This window comes from Calonectris borealis, chromosome 5, assembly GCF_964195595.1.
Source record: "Calonectris borealis chromosome 5, bCalBor7.hap1.2, whole genome shotgun sequence".
NCBI classification, from domain to species: domain Eukaryota; kingdom Metazoa; phylum Chordata; class Aves; order Procellariiformes; family Procellariidae; genus Calonectris; species Calonectris borealis.
In genome coordinates, this window is record NC_134316.1 from 17,965,476 (window position 1) to 17,972,386 (window position 6,911).

Consider the following 6,911-nt stretch of genomic DNA (forward strand, 5'->3'; position numbering starts at 1 on the left):
CGGCTGCTCCAACCAGCAGACCTGAAGCGGAAAAGTCGGGATCCGTGGTGCATTATAAGACGCATCGTTTTATCCCAGTGAGGGGAGAGCACGGCTGGGGTATCCTGACCGGCCAGTAACTACTGCTGCGAGGAGTTTCCTCGCAGTCCTTTGCTGTTTTCTATTGCTCAAAGCCTACAGGATGCTGAATTCTTTTCAATGAAGGCAAGGAGTCCTTCTGCTTGACAGTCAAGTCCCTTCATTTTTAAGTTGGGTGCAAGAAGCACCAACACAAACCAAAATATACAGGGTAGCTGCTGTCCTTGGGTCAGCACCAGCAGGAGTGTGTGTATGTGCCTGCTGTCTGGGAAAGGAGCACCTTGGGATGAGGCAGCCACCTCCCACCGGCTCACGGGGTGATGCTGCTGAGCCCAGCAGATGGGAGGAGTCTGTCTCTGCTGATGATGCTGTGAGGCAAAATGGAGAAAACTGTCTGTCCTCCCATCTACTAGAGCTTTAACAGTCTTCTTTTCCCTATATTCATACACATTTGCCTCTCCACACAAATTATTTGCACCCCCAATTACACACTCTCTGAAATTCCCATTTGCCCACACTTGCAGTTCACTTACCACCTTCATCCACAAAATGATCTGACCAGTGAATGACCAGTACCTCAAATAAAACACTTCCCTACACCCCACTGCAGAGAATATCTCCTTCCTCCACACCCTACCCAAAACGTCGCTAATCCAGGTGTACAACGAAGCTGTGAAGCAGCCTGCTGGGAGAGCAGCCATCCACAGCAGGGACAGAGGATCAGGTAAGGACAAGCCACCTGCCCGGGTCCAGCATCAAAGCAGAATGTGTGACAGGGTAACAGGCAAAGGAAGAAAAATGTTAGCAGCATTACTGGTAGGAGATTATTTAAGAAGAGAAGTAGCTGGGCAGGCGCAGAGAGGGATGTGTCCACTCCTCCGCACACAGAGCTGGATGGATGCTGGAGAGTTACGGTGCTGTAGTGCTAAGCCCAAGCTTAGGAGCTATTAGCCCAGGACCAGCACCATGCTAATTTAGCAACTCAACTTGCAGACTGGAGCTGGTTTATAGCTAGTCAGCTTTCACCAATAGCAATCAGACATCCGGCAGTCGTTTTATTCATTTCTTCTGTGCTTTCTCCTGCCTTTAATTACCAAAACCCTGAAGCAGACAACTATGGCATCCTTCTCTAGGCTTCTCATCAGAGTACATCCTCCAAGCTCACTTCCAAGACAGCCTGCAATGTGGTGGTGGTGGTGAGAGCCTCAGCTTTGAGGTTTTTTGACAATGTGCAGAATATGTTAACAAGGTGTGAAGAGCAAAGAGTTAGCAGTCTACACAAAAAACAACAGTGGATCAGTGATTAAACAGCCGTGTCTGGCATGTATTTTACCAGTTCTCTGGTTTTGTTTTCTCAGTGAATTTACTTGCTCAATTTTATGGAGGAAGAGACAAGTTTTTTTTCCTGTAAATCCTCTTCGTTCACTACATATCCTACCTGGATGTAACAAATACAGAATTTGTCCAGAAATAAATATGTTTGAGATGCGTTTAAAGCCACTAGAGAGCAAAAGACTGTTTTGCATTCATCAGCTGTGGCAATAGCAGCTAAACATGCAATAGATAACCCTAAGCAACCAAACTTCCTGAGACAGACCCTCTAACACCAAGAGATTGTCCTAGATATATGATATATGATATTTTAAGATAACAGTTTTCAGATTCTTCTATTTATTTTCAGGTAATTAGCTTTTGGATTTCGTGCTTTCTACATGAACTTTATTTTTCTCTACAGTTGTGAAGAATTAGAAACTTCATAAAGTTATACTGAGATTCTCCTTTCATCTTCTGACTATCTCCTGCACAGATCTCACTAGCATTAGTTCCTGTATTAAAATGAAATCAAACACTGTCCTACAACAGCAACAGTGGCTCTCGTTAATCTTACCATGCTTGGCAATTATTTTCCAGCTTTCTGCATGTTCACTAGAAAATGAGACATAATCTTATTTTTCTGGCAAACCTTCCAACTGCTCAGCTGTGAAGTCCAAACCAATCTTCCCCATTGCCATAGCCCTCTGCTCACAGTAGCGCCGCACCCTGGCATTTACCGCCAGTCTAGGTATTTTTATATAGCAGTGAACGGTATTTGTCAAACTCCCCCCAAAAAGGCTCAGCTGTTCTTGGCTCAGCACTGGCCTTTTTGCTCCTCACTCTATGTCTTTTAATACCCATATACTAAGAAGGGGATGCTCAGCCTGCTCCAGCCTCACCTATACTTGCATTTCCAGCCCTCCAGACACTACTTATATGCCGCTTCTGAACACTAGGAGTTTTCTCACATTAGATTTAGATTTGAAAAGCCTTTTGCTGTTCCTAGGTTTGTTATTGGTCCCTTCAGGGTGGCAGGAGGACTTCAAAGCTCTCCTGGCACAATTCATCCAGCAGCTTTCTTCTCTGCTACCTTAAAAATACATTCTCTATTTTCCCTAACATTTCTGATCCCACAGGACGGTTCCTTGCTCTTTCTCTCTTTCAGAGCTCTGCTTTTAAGGGTGTTTGCTCTTTAGACTGCTACCACTGGAATCATTTAATTGTGAGTTACTGAGGTGCCTTCTTATACATTCATTAGCTAGTACCATTTCCTCACATCTTAGCTGAGAGGGCAGATTCTCTAGCCACTGCTACAGTGATACAGGTTATAACATCCCCGTCAGTGCCAGAGCAAAGCACTTTCAATTAACGCACGCAGTGACAGCACCGACCCTCTGATGTTGTAGTTCATTGTCTCCCTCATCTGCTCCTGGAGGAAAATTGTACGTAACAGTGTAAGGCTGTTTGAGCAGTTTTATTTTAGCATGAGACCGCTCATTTATTTTATTTAAAAAGTTGAAGTGGGTGTGCAGGAAGTTAACGCTGGTCCATACTTTCCGTGGTACTCGGTTTCAGAGGAAACCATGCCTGCGGCACAGAGAATTTTTAACCCTCCTTGTACATTGAAATTGAAATCTTTATTTTAAAGAGAATGGAAGGGTCACTATTGCTTACAGTCAGGAAATTATGACACAGAAAAATCAACTAGATTCTCCAAGCCTGCATGAGAACGCCATGCAAGAGCCAGAAAAGGCAGTGTCCCTAGCTGAACGGAAGATGAACACCTTCCAGACCATCTCTCCTCCCTTGGCCTGCAGGTTTCACATGACAATCACGTCATTCTAGTTTGAAATCACATCATGCTACAGCCACCTCGCCTATTCTGCGACAGGTGAAATGCTTTATTAGATTACATACTGAACTACGACACGTTGCAACTTCTCTGAAAATTAGTTTTTGGGACTCCTTATCACTAATCTACAGATCTACATTTTTTTCAGTCCTGGTAAAATGTAATGGACAATTACATCATTGGGGAGAGAATTTTTAACCACTCTTTTTTTTTTTTTCTGGTCTAACTATAGTAATCCTTTCACAAATAAAACCCTTAATATTATCTTTGAAAGAGTATTTCTGATTATCTTTGCTTTTTCACATGAAAACATTTCAGTTGGAGCGAACTAGTTTCTGAACTATCACTGTCATAGAAGATTAAAGATGCATCAAGATACAGAGGAATTCAAAACAGAAGTCTTACAGCAATGTAAATGTAGGACAGTTGTACTGATAGTGGTATTTAACCAGTAGAACTATGGTGAAATTTAAGTATCTAATTTGAAAAAGAAGTAACCACAATTACCTTGTTTTTTTGGAAGGTTTTTTTTTAATTTATTTTAATGAGAAAAATTAGAACAGGGACAATTTCTAATGTTGTGACTTTCTTGCCATAGGTTTTATATTTGGAAGAAAAACAATTCTATTTCTACTGCTTGGAGACATCAAAAAATCTGCCTTCAATAAAAATAAATACACTTCATATTTATAAATGTGTCTAATGTGAGGAATATTCTATTTTTCCATAAATTGCAGACCAATAATAAGCAATACTAGAATATAGAAGATTTGGCAGTGATTCTCCTCTTAGCCACTTCTTCAGATACAGAACAACACACTTTCCAGTTTCCAAATAGAAACTATTCTAATGTCTGTTTCTAGGATAGACGCAATCTAGATGTGGTTTAACATAAATTCATGCTTTTTTGTTCTGAACCTTATTGGAACGCTTGTTTAAACTGCACAGGCTCTTAGAAGCACTTTTGGGAAAAAAGGCTGGAAGTGGTTTTTCTGAAGGCAGCAATGGGACTTGGCCAAACTGACTCTCAGCATAATCCTAAACACGAGCACAGTACCCCTAGGCACAGGGTCACTTGGCTCCCTTCCAGCCACGACCTGGGCTTTTTGTGTCTTCCCCGTGCAAACACTGCCACCTGGGGACTGCAGAGCATCAGCTTCAGCGAGGTTGCTCCTGAATCACAAGAGTATATGAGAGAAAGGAACCAAACGCCGGAATCAGATGCTGCATGTTTATAATCCAGAATACATGTTGCTCAAGAGCATTGCCGAAGCAGGCTTAATAACACTCATGTCATCACTGCACTCTGAATAAACAAACCATTTACAAGTTAACTATAGACATCCCTTTGCCTTGAGCATTTACCCACGTTTGATATTCTACAGGTTGTGTCTGTGCAGAAGAAAAAGTGAAGGCGGGTACCTCTTTAACACAATCCTTCCTTTAAGAAAAGCAGTTGAATAATTCTTGTGTCCTTGAACACAGACATAATGAATGTCTTGTTCATAATTCTACAACTGTTTTTATTCTGAAAAAAAAAAGTGTCCTTCCTCTCAACTCTGGTCTCCAGTGAAGTCATGCCCCAGATTTTATCAAGGTATCTAAGTTAGGAGCATGGACACCATAGATTCCTTCTGTTGTTGTTTTTGATTTCTTCACTGTATAGATCTTCCCTTCCTACCAACATGCACCTAATATCTGAATCTACCAAGCAGATGCCGTTCTTCCTCTACTGACTTTAAGAGTGACTGTGCTCCTAACAAAGACACCTTGGTTAAATACTGACATTTGATGGGATGAATCTAAGCCTGACTGCTGCTGGGTTCAGAAAATCAATGAGGCTTTCACGATTGGTGTGGGCTTTCTGCATGGACCTAGCAATGTCCCTACTAATACATGAAAACTGCTATTTCTAATTATCTATGCATTTACCAGAAAAAAAGGCTGGTGCATTATATTACTGCAAGTATTGCTTCAACATTCAATAAACCTGCTTCGCAAAGTGTATATACACAAGGAGAAAATACGTTCTTGATTTTGTGAGTGTATTACCCTAAGAACAATAAATATGATATCACCGACATAAGAAAACAATGGATCTAACTGCAAAGACTTATAAATACTGAGGAGGAATACCAGCAAAGAAGAGGAAAGGAGAGAGAAGAGAGCAGTGAGGAAGATTGTGAGGGATCTTGAGATCAGAGCCTGCTGCTTCAGTTCCTATTCTCAAATCCATTTGATTTTAGAAATATCATTAATGGCAAATAGAGAAGTCATGCTCCATCAGTGTTTCTCAGAGTGACTTGGGCACTCAGGTACTGCAGAAATTGGGAAGCTGCCTTTGCAATGATTTAGAGCCCGACTGCCAATTTGTGTAAGAGTTTAAGATGACTCCACATCCAATTGTCAGAAACTCATTCTCCATCCCAATTTGTATTTATGACATATAAAGGCTGAAGAGCAATCTCTTGCTGCGAGACTGTACAAGAGGAGAAAGAAGTGAATGATGTTCATCATGTGGAAAAAAAAACACAACAACTTTTGGTTTACTGTCTGAATGGAGCACATAAGAGAAGAGATAATGGGGAGAACTTCCTAGGTGGACAAGTTAAGGGCAATAAAATGTTCATGTGCTTTGGTCGAGAGCACAGGACTTCAAAAAGGGCGACATGCTTCTAGGTTTTGAATGACTGCACTAACAAGGAAAACTCCACAAAATGGAATTTACTTAACAGAGGCCTGATTCTTCTCCAGAAGTCTAGGTAAGTCGTACCAATGACACCAGAGGACCCAGAGAAGGTCTGGTAGCTGTTGCGAAAACCTTATTAAGAAGGGCACCAGGTGACTTTCTAATTTGTCATTTACTTCAAGCTCAGTTTGATCAACAATAGCAAAAATAAATGAGCTGAGAAAAAAAATCCCATAATATATGAATACATCTATCTATGCTGGAACCAAGCATATTCAAAAGCACAAATCTTCTTAAACAACACTAAATCTTCTGTTCCTATTTTAGTACATACCAAGCTTTTAATTTAATTTCTTCTGGCTTTTTATCATGTCTTTATTTGTTTTAAAATCATAAGGTAATTTTTTGGTGCATGCTGTTTTGCTTTGTGCGTAATTTAAACCTTTGACAGCTTTTGGTCTTTGAGACCCGTTTCACACTGTAGATGGCACTACATCATTGCGCAACACAAAGCAGACTCATATGTACCTACATCTGGTTGGGTATACAGTGACTTTGCTCTGGTTTTGTTCTCCTGAAGGATAAGATTTTTATCCACCTAAGTAAGTAGCATGAAAAACAACTGAAAACTTGCTTGCAACCTGGGACAAAAAGATATTCTCTGCTATGCTTTTGTCTGATGTATACAGTATACAATATTTTCGTTCTGTAAGCTCAAATGATACAGTCAACTGGTGGAAGAGCTGGAATACGGGGATTACTTGATGTGACTCCTCCAGGATTCCTCCAGCTGTTCTGCACAGCTAAGTGCCACCAAAGTCCCAGCTCAAAGCCTGCGCCTCTGAACGGTACAGTGCTGTAAGACTGCTCTTGCGTGTGCTGGGGACCTGGCAGGCAGTCTGACTGACCAGAGACTGAATGTGGCTTCCTGGGCAGTGCAGGGGCAATAGTAGAGGACGCTGCTTTCTGTTTCTGGCC